The sequence below is a fragment of the Trichomycterus rosablanca genome, chromosome 22, assembly GCF_030014385.1.
Source record: "Trichomycterus rosablanca isolate fTriRos1 chromosome 22, fTriRos1.hap1, whole genome shotgun sequence".
Classification (NCBI taxonomy): domain Eukaryota; kingdom Metazoa; phylum Chordata; class Actinopteri; order Siluriformes; family Trichomycteridae; genus Trichomycterus; species Trichomycterus rosablanca.
In genome coordinates, this window is record NC_086009.1 from 11,304,560 (window position 1) to 11,321,024 (window position 16,465).

The following is a 16,465-nucleotide window of genomic DNA, read 5'->3' on the forward strand; positions in this document are numbered from 1 at the left end:
TTAAAGGTCGTCGTTAAATGCTTTGTCAGCGCTTGAGAGTTTCAAAAAAACATTTGAAGTGAACGAGAAGTTACTTTTGTGTCTTTGTTTAGTTTTATATCTTTATGTGTTATACTTGGTTTTGCAAGTTGTTAAATGAGTTTTCAGCCAAGGAGAAGCTCAAAATATCGTGTTTAAACACACCAGAAGAGCATATTGTGATATTAAATGTACACACTAAGAAACTTGTTTTGGACGTTAATAAATGAAATACAAAAACTAGAGAAGCCTAAAAACAGTTTTAAGCACCTGAGAAAATAATTTTTTTGAATGTTTGTATCCCCTACTTAAAAGTTGATAACTTTTTAAGGTCATCGTTAAGTGCTTCCTCAGCGCATGAGAGGCACATAAAAGCATTTGAAGCGAACGAGAAGTGCATTTTGTGTTTTTGTATCTTCCTATGACTTTATCTGTTATACTTGGTTTTGGAAGTTGTAAAATGAAATATCAGGTTTTAGACGTTAATAAATGAAATACCAGCAATGGCATAGCTTAAAATGACTGCTTTAAGAACTTTAGAAAGCAATTTTTTTATTTGTATTTTACACCTATTTTACTGTCCTTGTTTAAGAACGTTTAATTCTTTTTCATCACGAGAGAAGCACCAAAAAATCATTTTATGCAAACAAGAAGTGCATTGAGTGTTTCCTTGCATGTTTGTGTAACCTTAACAAGAAGACAATTGGTTTTGATGTTTTAAAGGAATGAACAAAACCCAACAAACTTAAAACATATTGTTCAGCACACAAGAAAAGCCCTTTTGTGATACCGAATGTACAGACTACTTTACTTGATTTTGGATGATGTCAAATAAATTTGCATTCCTGGACAATCTTTTTTGGAGGCTAATGAATAAAATGCAAACAGTGGAGAAACTTACAATCGTTTTAAGCTCCCGACAAAAGCATTTTTTTAATTTGGATTTATCCCTTACTTAAAAGTTGATAATTGTTAAAGGTCGTCGTTAAATGCTTTGCAAACGCTTGAGAGGCTCATAAAAAAAATTTGAGGTGAACGAGAAGTTACTTTTGTGTCTTTGTTTAGTTTTATATCTTTGTGTGTTATACTTGGTTTAGCAAGTTTTTAAATGAGTTTTCAGCCAAGGAGAAGCTCAAAATATCGTGTTTAAAGACACCAGAAGAGCATATTGTGAGATTAAATGTACACACTGAGAAACTTGTTTTGGACGTTAATAAATGAAATACCAGGTTTCAGACGTTAATAAATGAAATACCAGCAATGGAATAGCTTAAAATGACTGCTTTAAGAACTTTAGAAAGCAATTTTTTATTTGTATTTTACACCTATTTTACTGTCCTTGTTTCAGAACGTTTAATTCTTTTTTATCACGAGAGAAGCACCAAAAAATCATTTTATGCAAACAAGCAGTGCATTAAGTGTTTCTTTGCATGTAACCTTAACAAGAAGACACTTGGTTTTGATGTTTTAAAGGAATGATCAAAACCCAACAAGCTTAAAACACATTGTTCAGCACACAAGAAAAGCCTTTTTGTGATATCGAATGTACAGACTACTTTACTTGATTTTGGATGATGTCAAATAAATTTTCATTCCTGGACAATTTTTTTTGGAGGCTAATGAATGAAATGCAAACAGTGGAGAAGCTTACAAACGTTTTTAGCTCCTGACAAAAGCATTTTTTCAATTTGGATTTATCCCTTACTTAAAAGTTGATCCTTGTAAAAGGTCGTCGTTAAAAGCACTGTTTGTCAGCGCTTGAGAGGCTCAAAAAAACATTTGAAGTGAACGAAAAGTTACTTTTGTTACTTTTAGTTTTATATCTTTATGTGTTATACTTGGTTTTGCAAGTTGTTAAATGAGTTTTCAGCCAAGGAGAAGCTCAAAAAAAATATCGTGTTTAAACACACCAGAAGAGCATATTGTGATATTAAATGTAAACACTGAGAAACTTGTTTTGGACGGTAATAAATGAAATACCAAAACTAGAGAAGCCTAAAAACCGTTTTAAGCACCTGAGAAAATCATTTTTTTGAATGTGTATGTATCCCCTACTTAAAAGTTGATACCTTTTTAAGGTCATCGTTAAGTGCTTCCTCAGCGCATGAGAGGCACAAAAAAGCATTTGAAGCGAACGAGAAGTGCATTTTGTGTTTTTGTGTCTTCACATTACTTTATCTGTTATACTTGGTTTTGGAAGTTGTAAAATGAAATATCAGCACCGAAGACGCTCCAAACAACGTGTTTAAGCCTAGGAGATGGCCATTTTGTGATTCTGAATGTACACACAACCTTTTTTTTGTAAACTTGTTTTTAAACGTTGTCAATTTTTTTTCCAAACACGTGATGAAGTCAAAAAAGGCTTTTAAGCACTAGAGATGAGCATTTCATGATTTTGTTCATTTTTGTACCTTTACATGCTATAATATTTGTTTTGGACGTTAATAAATGAAATACCAGCAATATAATAGCTTAAAATGACTGCTTTAAGAACTTTAGAAAGCAATTTTTTATTTGTATGTTACACCTATTTACTGTCCTTGTTTAAAAACGTTTAATTCTTTTTCATCACGAGAGACGCACCAAAAATCATTTTATGCGAACAAGCAGTGCATTGAGTGTTTCCTTGCATGTTTGTGTAACCTTAACAAGAAGATACTCGGTTTTGATGTTTTAAAGCAATGATCAAAACCCAACAAGCTTAAAACACATTGTTTCAGCACACAAGAAAAGCCTTTTTGTGATACCGAATGTACAGACTACTTTACTTGATTTTGGATTATGTCAAAAAATTTTTTATTCCTACACATCCTTTTTTGGAGGCTAATGAATGAAATGCAAACAGTGGAGAAGCTTACAACCGTTTTAAGCTTCTGACAAAAGCATTTTTTCAATTTGAATTTATCCCTTACTTAAAAGTTGATCCTTGTTAAAGGTCGTCGTTAAAGGCTTTGTCAGCGCTTGAGAGTTTCAAAAAAACATTTGAAGTGAACGAGAAGTTACTTTTGTGTCTTTGTTTAGTTTTATATCTTTATGTGTTATACTTGGTTTTGCAAGTTGTTAAATGAGTTTTCAGCCAAGGGAAGCTCAAAATATCGTCTTTAAACACACCAGAAGAGCATATTGTGATATTAAATGTACACACTAAGAAACTTGTTTTGGACGTTAATAAATGAAATACAAAAACTAGAGAAGCCTAAAAACCGTTTTAAGCACCTGAGAAAATCATTTTTTTGAATGTTTGTATCCCCTACTTAAAAGTTGATACCTTTTTAAGGTCATCGTTAAGTGCTTCCTCAGCGCATGAGAGGCACAAAAAAGCATTTGAAAAGAACGAGAAGTGCATTTTGTGTTTTTGTATCTTCCTATGACTTTATCTGTTATACTTGGTTTTGGAAGTTGTAAAATGAAATATCAGGTTTTGGACGTTAATAAATGAAATACAAAAACTAGGGAAGCCGTTTTAAGCACCTGAAATAATCATTTTATTGAATGTTTGTATCCCCTACTTAAAAGTTGATAACTTTTTAAGGTCATCGTTAAGTGCTTCCTCAGCGCATGAGAGGCACAAAAAAGCATTTGAAGCGAACAAGAAGTGCATTTTGTGTTTTTGTACCTTCCTATGACTTTATCTGTTATACTTGGTTTTGGAAGTTGTAAAATGAAATATCAGGTTTTGGACGTCAATAAAAATAATACCAGCAATGGAATAGCTTAAAATGACTGCTTTAAGAACTTTAGAGAGCAATTTTTTTTATTTATTTTACACCTATTTTACTGTCCTTGTTTAAGAACGTTTAATTATTTTTCATAACGAGAGAAGCACCAAAAAATATTTTTATGCAAACAAGAAGTGCATTGATTGTTTCCTTGCATGTTTGTGTAACCTTAACAAGAAGATACTCGCTTTTGATGTTTTAAAGGAATGATCAAAACCCAACAAGCTTAAAACACATTGTTTCAGCACACAAGAAAAGCCTTTTTGTGATAAATGAATTTTTTTTGTTAATAAATGAAATACCAGGTTTCAGACGTTAATAAATGAAATACCAGCAATGGAATAGCTTAAAATGACTGCTTTAAGAACTTTAGAGAGCAATTTTTTATTTGTATTTTACACCTATTTTACTGTCCTTGTTTCAGAACGTTTAATTCTTTTTTATCACGAGAGAAGCACCAAAAAATCATTTTATGCAAACAAGCAGTGCATTGAGTGTTTCTTTGCATGTAACCTTAACAAGAAGACACTTGGTTTTGATGTTTTAAAGGAATGATCAAAACCCAACAAGCTTAAAACACATTGTTCAGCACACAAGAAAAGCCTTTTTGTGATATTGAATGTACAGACTACATTACTTGATTTTGGATGATGTCAAATAAATTTTCATTCCTGCACAATCTTTTTTAGAGGTTAATGAATGAAATGCAAACAGTGGAGAAGCTTACTACAACCGTTTTAAGCTCCTGACAAAAGCATTTTTTCAATTTGGATTTATCCCTTACTTAAAAGTTGATAATTGTTAAAGGTCGTCGTTAAATGCTTTGTCAGCGCTTGAGAGTATCAAAAAAACATTTGAAGTGAACGAGAAGTTACTTTTGTGTCTTTGTTTAGTTTTATATCTTTATGTGTTATACTTGGTTTTGCAAGTTGTTAAATGAGTTTTCAGCCAAGGAGAAGCTCAAAATATCGTGTTTAAAGACACCAGAAGAGCATATTGTGAGATTAAATGTACACACTGAGAAACTTGTTTTGGACGTTAATAAATGAAATACCAGCAATGGAATAGCTTAAAATGACTGCTTTAACAACTTTAGAAAGCAATATTTTATTTGTATTTTACACCTATTTTACTGTCCTTGTTTCAGAACGTTTAATTCTTTTTCATCACGAGAGAAGCACCAAAAAATGATTTTATGCAAACAAGCAGTGCATTGAGTGTTTCTTTGCATGTTTGTGTAACCTTAACAAGAAGACACTTGGTTTTGATGTTTTAAAGGAATGATCAAAACCCAACAAGCTTAAAACACAATGTTCGGCACACAAGAAAAGCCTTTTTGTGCTACCGAATGTACAGACTACTTTACTTGATTTTGGATGATGTCAAATAAATTTTCATTTCTGGACAATCTTTTTTGGAGGTTAATGAATGAAATGCAAACAGTGGAGAAGCTTACTACAACTGTTTTAAGCTCCTGACAAAAGCATTTTTTCAATTTGGATTTATCCCTTACTTAAAAGTTGATCCTTGTTAAAGGTCGTCGTTAAATGCTTTGTCAGCGCTTGAGAGTTTCAAAAAAACATTTGAAGTGAACGAGAAGTTACTTTTGTGTCTTTGTTTAGTTTTATATCTTTATGTGTTATACTTGGTTTTGCAAGTTGTTAAATGAGTTTTCAGCCAAGGAGAAGCTCAAAATATCGTGTTTAAACACACCAGAAGAGCATATTGTGATATTAAATGTACACACTAAGAAACTTGTTTTGGACGTTAATAAATGAAATACAAAAACTAGAGAAGCCTAAAAACAGTTTTAAGCACCTGAGAAAATAATTTTTTTGAATGTTTGTATCCCCTACTTAAAAGTTGATAACTTTTTAAGGTCATCGTTAAGTGCTTCCTCAGCGCATGAGAGGCACATAAAAGCATTTGAAGCGAACGAGAAGTGCATTTTGTGTTTTTGTATCTTCCTATGACTTTATCTGTTATACTTGGTTTTGGAAGTTGTAAAATGAAATATCAGGTTTTAGACGTTAATAAAAAAAAATACCAGCAATGGAATAGCTTAAAATGACTGCTTTAAGAACTTTAGAGAGCAATTTTTTATTTGTATTTTACACCTATTTTACTGACCTTGTTTAAGAACGTTTAATTCTTTTTCATCACGAGAGAAGCACCAAAAAACCTTTTTATGCAAACAAGAAGTGCATTGAGTGTTTCCTTGCATGTTTGTGTAACCTTAACAAGAAGATACTCGGTTTTGATGTTTTAAAGGAATGATCAAAACCCAACAAGCTTAAAACACATTGTTTCAGCACACAAGAAAAGCCTTTTTGTGATACCGAATGTACAGACTACTTTACTTGATTTTGGATGATGTCAAATAAATTTTCATTCCTGCACAATCTTTTTTAGAGGTTAATGAATGAAATGCAAACAGTGGAGAAGCTTACTACAACCGTTTTAAGCTCCTGACAAAAGTATTTTTTCAATTTGGATTTATACCTTACTTAAAAGTTGATCCTTGTTAAAGGTCGTCGTTAAATGCTTTGTCAGCGCTTGAGAGTATCAAAAAAACATTTGAAGTGAACGAGAAGTTACTTTTGTGTCTTTGTTTAGTTGTATATCTTTATGTGTTATACTTGGTTTTGCAAGTTGTTAAATGAGTTTTCAGCCAAGGAGAAGCTCAAAATATCGTGTTTAAACACACCAGAAGAGCATATTGTGATATTAAATGTACACACTGAGAAACATGTTTTGGACGTTAATAAATGAAATACCAGCTATCAGACGTTAATAAATGAAATACCAGCAATGGAATAGCTTAAAATGACTGCTTTAAGAACTTTAGAGAGCAATTTTTTATTTGTATGTTACACCTATCTTGTTTAAAAACGTTTAATTCTTTTTCATCACGAGAGACGCACCAAAAAATTATTTTATGCGAACAAGCAGTGCATTGAGTGTTTCCTTGCATGTTTGTGTAACCTTAACAAGAAGACACTTGGTTTTGATGTTTTAAAGGAATGATCAAAACCCAACAAGCTTAAAACATATTGTTCAGCACACAAGAAAAGCCTTTTTGTGATACCGAATGTACAGACTACTTTACTTGATTTTGGATGATGTCAAATAAATTTTCATTCCTGGACAATTTTTTTTGGAGGTTAATGAATGAAATGCAAACAGTGGAGAAGCTTACAACCGTTTTAAGCTCCTGACAAAAGCATTTTTTCAATTTGGATTTATCCCTTACTTAAAAGTTGATCCATGTTAAAGGTCGTCGTTAAATGCATTGTAAACGCTTGAGAGGCTCATAAAAAAAATTTGAAGTGAACGAGAAGTTACTTTTGTGTCTTTGTTTAGTTTTATATCTTTATGTGTTATACTTGGTTTTGCAAGTTGTTAAATGAGTTTTCAGCCAAGGAGAAGCTCAAAATATCGTGTTTAAACACACCAGAAGAGCATATTGTGATATTAAATGTACACACTAAGAAACTTGTTTTGGACGTTAATAAATGAAATACAAAAACTAGAGAAGCCTAAAAACAGTTTTAAGCACCTGAGAAAATAATTTTTTTGAATGTTTGTATCCCCTACTTAAAAGTTGATAACTTTTTAAGGTCATCGTTAAGTGCTTCCTCAGCGCATGAGAGGCACATAAAAGCATTTGAAGCGAACGAGAAGTGCATTTTGTGTTTTTGTATCTTCCTATGACTTTATCTGTTATACTTGGTTTTGGAAGTTGTAAAATGAAATATCAGGTTTTAGACGTTAATAAATGAAATACCAGCAATGGCATAGCTTAAAATGACTGCTTTAAGAACTTTAGAAAGCAATTTTTTTATTTGTATTTTACACCTATTTTACTGTCCTTGTTTAAGAACGTTTAATTCTTTTTCATCACGAGAGAAGCACCAAAAAATCATTTTATGCAAACAAGAAGTGCATTGAGTGTTTCCTTGCATGTTTGTGTAACCTTAACAAGAAGACAATTGGTTTTGATGTTTTAAAGGAATGAACAAAACCCAACAAACTTAAAACATATTGTTCAGCACACAAGAAAAGCCCTTTTGTGATACCGAATGTACAGACTACTTTACTTGATTTTGGATGATGTCAAATAAATTTGCATTCCTGGACAATCTTTTTTGGAGGCTAATGAATAAAATGCAAACAGTGGAGAAACTTACAATCGTTTTAAGCTCCCGACAAAAGCATTTTTTTAATTTGGATTTATCCCTTACTTAAAAGTTGATAATTGTTAAAGGTCGTCGTTAAATGCTTTGCAAACGCTTGAGAGGCTCATAAAAAAAATTTGAGGTGAACGAGAAGTTACTTTTGTGTCTTTGTTTAGTTTTATATCTTTGTGTGTTATACTTGGTTTAGCAAGTTTTTAAATGAGTTTTCAGCCAAGGAGAAGCTCAAAATATCGTGTTTAAAGACACCAGAAGAGCATATTGTGAGATTAAATGTACACACTGAGAAACTTGTTTTGGACGTTAATAAATGAAATACCAGGTTTCAGACGTTAATAAATGAAATACCAGCAATGGAATAGCTTAAAATGACTGCTTTAAGAACTTTAGAAAGCAATTTTTTATTTGTATTTTACACCTATTTTACTGTCCTTGTTTCAGAACGTTTAATTCTTTTTTATCACGAGAGAAGCACCAAAAAATCATTTTATGCAAACAAGCAGTGCATTAAGTGTTTCTTTGCATGTAACCTTAACAAGAAGACACTTGGTTTTGATGTTTTAAAGGAATGATCAAAACCCAACAAGCTTAAAACACATTGTTCAGCACACAAGAAAAGCCTTTTTGTGATATCGAATGTACAGACTACTTTACTTGATTTTGGATGATGTCAAATAAATTTTCATTCCTGGACAATTTTTTTTGGAGGCTAATGAATGAAATGCAAACAGTGGAGAAGCTTACAAACGTTTTTAGCTCCTGACAAAAGCATTTTTTCAATTTGGATTTATCCCTTACTTAAAAGTTGATCCTTGTAAAAGGTCGTCGTTAAAAGCACTGTTTGTCAGCGCTTGAGAGGCTCAAAAAAACATTTGAAGTGAACGAAAAGTTACTTTTGTTACTTTTAGTTTTATATCTTTATGTGTTATACTTGGTTTTGCAAGTTGTTAAATGAGTTTTCAGCCAAGGAGAAGCTCAAAAAAAATATCGTGTTTAAACACACCAGAAGAGCATATTGTGATATTAAATGTAAACACTGAGAAACTTGTTTTGGACGGTAATAAATGAAATACCAAAACTAGAGAAGCCTAAAAACCGTTTTAAGCACCTGAGAAAATCATTTTTTTGAATGTGTATGTATCCCCTACTTAAAAGTTGATACCTTTTTAAGGTCATCGTTAAGTGCTTCCTCAGCGCATGAGAGGCACAAAAAAGCATTTGAAGCGAACGAGAAGTGCATTTTGTGTTTTTGTGTCTTCACATTACTTTATCTGTTATACTTGGTTTTGGAAGTTGTAAAATGAAATATCAGCACCGAAGACGCTCCAAACAACGTGTTTAAGCCTAGGAGATGGCCATTTTGTGATTCTGAATGTACACACAACCTTTTTTTTGTAAACTTGTTTTTAAACGTTGTCAATTTTTTTTCCAAACACGTGATGAAGTCAAAAAAGGCTTTTAAGCACTAGAGATGAGCATTTCATGATTTTGTTCATTTTTGTACCTTTACATGCTATAATATTTGTTTTGGACGTTAATAAATGAAATACCAGCAATATAATAGCTTAAAATGACTGCTTTAAGAACTTTAGAAAGCAATTTTTTATTTGTATGTTACACCTATTTACTGTCCTTGTTTAAAAACGTTTAATTCTTTTTCATCACGAGAGACGCACCAAAAATCATTTTATGCGAACAAGCAGTGCATTGAGTGTTTCCTTGCATGTTTGTGTAACCTTAACAAGAAGATACTCGGTTTTGATGTTTTAAAGCAATGATCAAAACCCAACAAGCTTAAAACACATTGTTTCAGCACACAAGAAAAGCCTTTTTGTGATACCGAATGTACAGACTACTTTACTTGATTTTGGATTATGTCAAAAAATTTTTTATTCCTACACATCCTTTTTTGGAGGCTAATGAATGAAATGCAAACAGTGGAGAAGCTTACAACCGTTTTAAGCTTCTGACAAAAGCATTTTTTCAATTTGAATTTATCCCTTACTTAAAAGTTGATCCTTGTTAAAGGTCGTCGTTAAAGGCTTTGTCAGCGCTTGAGAGTTTCAAAAAAACATTTGAAGTGAACGAGAAGTTACTTTTGTGTCTTTGTTTAGTTTTATATCTTTATGTGTTATACTTGGTTTTGCAAGTTGTTAAATGAGTTTTCAGCCAAGGGAAGCTCAAAATATCGTCTTTAAACACACCAGAAGAGCATATTGTGATATTAAATGTACACACTAAGAAACTTGTTTTGGACGTTAATAAATGAAATACAAAAACTAGAGAAGCCTAAAAACCGTTTTAAGCACCTGAGAAAATCATTTTTTTGAATGTTTGTATCCCCTACTTAAAAGTTGATACCTTTTTAAGGTCATCGTTAAGTGCTTCCTCAGCGCATGAGAGGCACAAAAAAGCATTTGAAAAGAACGAGAAGTGCATTTTGTGTTTTTGTATCTTCCTATGACTTTATCTGTTATACTTGGTTTTGGAAGTTGTAAAATGAAATATCAGGTTTTGGACGTTAATAAATGAAATACAAAAACTAGGGAAGCCGTTTTAAGCACCTGAAATAATCATTTTATTGAATGTTTGTATCCCCTACTTAAAAGTTGATAACTTTTTAAGGTCATCGTTAAGTGCTTCCTCAGCGCATGAGAGGCACAAAAAAGCATTTGAAGCGAACAAGAAGTGCATTTTGTGTTTTTGTACCTTCCTATGACTTTATCTGTTATACTTGGTTTTGGAAGTTGTAAAATGAAATATCAGGTTTTGGACGTCAATAAAAATAATACCAGCAATGGAATAGCTTAAAATGACTGCTTTAAGAACTTTAGAGAGCAATTTTTTTTATTTATTTTACACCTATTTTACTGTCCTTGTTTAAGAACGTTTAATTATTTTTCATAACGAGAGAAGCACCAAAAAATATTTTTATGCAAACAAGAAGTGCATTGATTGTTTCCTTGCATGTTTGTGTAACCTTAACAAGAAGATACTCGCTTTTGATGTTTTAAAGGAATGATCAAAACCCAACAAGCTTAAAACACATTGTTTCAGCACACAAGAAAAGCCTTTTTGTGATAAATGAATTTTTTTTGTTAATAAATGAAATACCAGGTTTCAGACGTTAATAAATGAAATACCAGCAATGGAATAGCTTAAAATGACTGCTTTAAGAACTTTAGAGAGCAATTTTTTATTTGTATTTTACACCTATTTTACTGTCCTTGTTTCAGAACGTTTAATTCTTTTTTATCACGAGAGAAGCACCAAAAAATCATTTTATGCAAACAAGCAGTGCATTGAGTGTTTCTTTGCATGTAACCTTAACAAGAAGACACTTGGTTTTGATGTTTTAAAGGAATGATCAAAACCCAACAAGCTTAAAACACATTGTTCAGCACACAAGAAAAGCCTTTTTGTGATATTGAATGTACAGACTACATTACTTGATTTTGGATGATGTCAAATAAATTTTCATTCCTGCACAATCTTTTTTAGAGGTTAATGAATGAAATGCAAACAGTGGAGAAGCTTACTACAACCGTTTTAAGCTCCTGACAAAAGCATTTTTTCAATTTGGATTTATCCCTTACTTAAAAGTTGATAATTGTTAAAGGTCGTCGTTAAATGCTTTGTCAGCGCTTGAGAGTATCAAAAAAACATTTGAAGTGAACGAGAAGTTACTTTTGTGTCTTTGTTTAGTTTTATATCTTTATGTGTTATACTTGGTTTTGCAAGTTGTTAAATGAGTTTTCAGCCAAGGAGAAGCTCAAAATATCGTGTTTAAAGACACCAGAAGAGCATATTGTGAGATTAAATGTACACACTGAGAAACTTGTTTTGGACGTTAATAAATGAAATACCAGCAATGGAATAGCTTAAAATGACTGCTTTAACAACTTTAGAAAGCAATATTTTATTTGTATTTTACACCTATTTTACTGTCCTTGTTTCAGAACGTTTAATTCTTTTTCATCACGAGAGAAGCACCAAAAAATGATTTTATGCAAACAAGCAGTGCATTGAGTGTTTCTTTGCATGTTTGTGTAACCTTAACAAGAAGACACTTGGTTTTGATGTTTTAAAGGAATGATCAAAACCCAACAAGCTTAAAACACAATGTTCGGCACACAAGAAAAGCCTTTTTGTGCTACCGAATGTACAGACTACTTTACTTGATTTTGGATGATGTCAAATAAATTTTCATTTCTGGACAATCTTTTTTGGAGGTTAATGAATGAAATGCAAACAGTGGAGAAGCTTACTACAACTGTTTTAAGCTCCTGACAAAAGCATTTTTTCAATTTGGATTTATCCCTTACTTAAAAGTTGATCCTTGTTAAAGGTCGTCGTTAAATGCTTTGTCAGCGCTTGAGAGTTTCAAAAAAACATTTGAAGTGAACGAGAAGTTACTTTTGTGTCTTTGTTTAGTTTTATATCTTTATGTGTTATACTTGGTTTTGCAAGTTGTTAAATGAGTTTTCAGCCAAGGAGAAGCTCAAAATATCGTGTTTAAACACACCAGAAGAGCATATTGTGATATTAAATGTACACACTAAGAAACTTGTTTTGGACGTTAATAAATGAAATACAAAAACTAGAGAAGCCTAAAAACAGTTTTAAGCACCTGAGAAAATAATTTTTTTGAATGTTTGTATCCCCTACTTAAAAGTTGATAACTTTTTAAGGTCATCGTTAAGTGCTTCCTCAGCGCATGAGAGGCACATAAAAGCATTTGAAGCGAACGAGAAGTGCATTTTGTGTTTTTGTATCTTCCTATGACTTTATCTGTTATACTTGGTTTTGGAAGTTGTAAAATGAAATATCAGGTTTTAGACGTTAATAAAAAAAAATACCAGCAATGGAATAGCTTAAAATGACTGCTTTAAGAACTTTAGAGAGCAATTTTTTATTTGTATTTTACACCTATTTTACTGACCTTGTTTAAGAACGTTTAATTCTTTTTCATCACGAGAGAAGCACCAAAAAACCTTTTTATGCAAACAAGAAGTGCATTGAGTGTTTCCTTGCATGTTTGTGTAACCTTAACAAGAAGATACTCGGTTTTGATGTTTTAAAGGAATGATCAAAACCCAACAAGCTTAAAACACATTGTTTCAGCACACAAGAAAAGCCTTTTTGTGATACCGAATGTACAGACTACTTTACTTGATTTTGGATGATGTCAAATAAATTTTCATTCCTGCACAATCTTTTTTAGAGGTTAATGAATGAAATGCAAACAGTGGAGAAGCTTACTACAACCGTTTTAAGCTCCTGACAAAAGTATTTTTTCAATTTGGATTTATACCTTACTTAAAAGTTGATCCTTGTTAAAGGTCGTCGTTAAATGCTTTGTCAGCGCTTGAGAGTATCAAAAAAACATTTGAAGTGAACGAGAAGTTACTTTTGTGTCTTTGTTTAGTTGTATATCTTTATGTGTTATACTTGGTTTTGCAAGTTGTTAAATGAGTTTTCAGCCAAGGAGAAGCTCAAAATATCGTGTTTAAACACACCAGAAGAGCATATTGTGATATTAAATGTACACACTGAGAAACATGTTTTGGACGTTAATAAATGAAATACCAGCTATCAGACGTTAATAAATGAAATACCAGCAATGGAATAGCTTAAAATGACTGCTTTAAGAACTTTAGAGAGCAATTTTTTATTTGTATGTTACACCTATCTTGTTTAAAAACGTTTAATTCTTTTTCATCACGAGAGACGCACCAAAAAATTATTTTATGCGAACAAGCAGTGCATTGAGTGTTTCCTTGCATGTTTGTGTAACCTTAACAAGAAGACACTTGGTTTTGATGTTTTAAAGGAATGATCAAAACCCAACAAGCTTAAAACATATTGTTCAGCACACAAGAAAAGCCTTTTTGTGATACCGAATGTACAGACTACTTTACTTGATTTTGGATGATGTCAAATAAATTTTCATTCCTGGACAATTTTTTTTGGAGGTTAATGAATGAAATGCAAACAGTGGAGAAGCTTACAACCGTTTTAAGCTCCTGACAAAAGCATTTTTTCAATTTGGATTTATCCCTTACTTAAAAGTTGATCCATGTTAAAGGTCGTCGTTAAATGCATTGTAAACGCTTGAGAGGCTCATAAAAAAAATTTGAAGTGAACGAGAAGTTACTTTTGTGTTCTTGTTTAGTTTTATATCTTTATGTGTTATACTTGGTTTTGCAAGTTGTTAAATGAGTTTTCAGCCAAGCAGAAGCTCAAAATATCGTGTTTAAACACACCAGAAGAGCATATTGTGATGTTAAATGTTTACACTGAGAAAATTGTTTTGGACGTTAATAAATGAAATACAAAAACTAGAGAAGCCTTAAAACCGTTTTAAGCACCTGAGAAAATCATTTTTTGAATGTTTGTATCCCCTACTTAAAAGTTGATAACTTTTTAAGGTCATCGTTAAGTGCTTCCTCAGCGCATGAGAGGCACAAAAAAGCATTTGAAGCGAACGAGAAGTGCATTTTGTGTTTTTGTATCGTCCTATGACTTTATCTGTTATACTTGGTTTTGGAAGTTGTAAAATGAAATATCAGGTTTTGGACGTTAATAAAAGAAATACCAGCAATGGAATAGCTTAAAATGACTGCTTTAAGAACTTTAGAGAGCAATTTTTTTTTGTGTTTTACACATATTTTACTGTCCTTGTTTAAGAACGTTTAATTCTTTTTCATCACGAGAGAAGCACCAAAAAATCATTTTATTCGAACAAGCAGTGCATTGAGTGTTTCCTTGCATGTTTGTGTAACCTTAACAAAAAGACACTTGGTTTTGATGTTTTAAAGGAATGATCAAAACCCAACAAGCCTAAAACACATTGTTCAGCACACAAGAAAAGCCATTTTGTGATACCGAATGTACAGACTACTTTACTTGATTTTGGATGATGTCAAATACATTTTGATTTTTTGACAATCTTTTTTGGAGGCTAATGAATGAAATGCAAACAGTGGAGAAGCTTACAACCGTTTTAAGCTCCTGACAAAAGCATTTTTTCAATTTGGATTTATCCCTTACTTAAAAGTTGATTTTTGTAAAAGGTCGTCGTTAAAAGCACTGTTTGTCAGCGCTTGAGAGGCTCAAAAAAACATTTGAAGTGAACGAGAAGTTACTTTTGTGTCCTTGTTTAGTTTTATATCTTTATGTGTTATACTTGGTTTTGCAAGTTTTTAAATGAGTTTTCAGCCAAGGAGAAGCTCAAAATATCGTCTTTAAACACACCAGAAAAGCATATTGTAATATTAAATGTACACACTGAGAAACTTGTTTTGCACGTTAATAAATGAAATACAAAAACTAAAGAAGCCGTTTTAAGCACCTGAGAAAATGATTTTTTTTAATGTTTGTATCCCCTACTTAAAAGTTGATAACTTTTTAAGGTCATCGTTAAATGCTTCCTCAGCGCATGAGAGGCACAAAAAAGCATTTGAAGCGAACGAGAAGTGCATTTTGTGTTTTTGTATCTTCCTTTGGCTTTATCTGTTATACTTGGTTTTGGAAGTTGTAAAATGAAATATCAGCACCGAAGACGCTCCAAACAACGTGTTTAAGCCTACGAGATGGCCATTTTGTGATTTTGAATGTACACACTACTTTATTTTGGAAACTTGTTTTTAAACGTTGTCAGTTTTTTTTCCAAACACTTGATTAACTTAAAAAAGGCTTTTAAGCGTTAGAGATAAGCATTTCATGATTTTTTTTATTTTTGTAACTTTACATGCTATAATATTTGTTTTGGACGTTAATAAATGAAATACCAGCAATGGAATAGCTTAAAATGACTGTTTTACGAACATTAGAAAGCAATTTTTTATTTGTATCTTGTTTAAAAACGTTTAATTCTTTTTCATCACAAGAGACGCACCAAAAAATTATTTTATGCGAACAAGCAGTGCATTGAGTGTTTCCTTGCATGTTTGTGTAACCTTAACAAGAAGACACTTGGTTTTGATGTTTTAAAGGAATGATCAAAACCCAACAAGCTAAAAACACATTGTTCAGCACACAAGAAAAGCCTTTTTGTGATACCGAATGTACAGACTACTTTACTTGTTTTTGGATGATGTCAAATAAATTTGCATTCCTGGACAATCTTTTTTAGAGGCTAATGAATGAAATGCAAACAGTGGAGAAGCTTACAACCGTTTTAAGCTTCTGACAAAAGCATTTTTTGAATTTTGGATTTATCCCTTACTTAAAAGTTGATCCTTGTCGTCGTTAAATGCATTGTAAACGCTTGAGAGTATCAAAAAAACATTTAAAGTGAACGAGAAGTTACTTTTGTGTCTTTGTTTAGTTTTATATCTTTATGTGTTATACTTGGTTTTGCAAGTTGTTAAATGAGTTTTCAGCCAAGGAGTAGCTCAAAATATCGTGTTTAAAGACACCAGAAGAGCATATTGTGAGATTAAATGTACACACTGAGAAACTTGTTTTGAACGTTAATAAATGAAATACCAACACTAGAAAAGCCTAAAAACCGTTTTAAGCACCTGA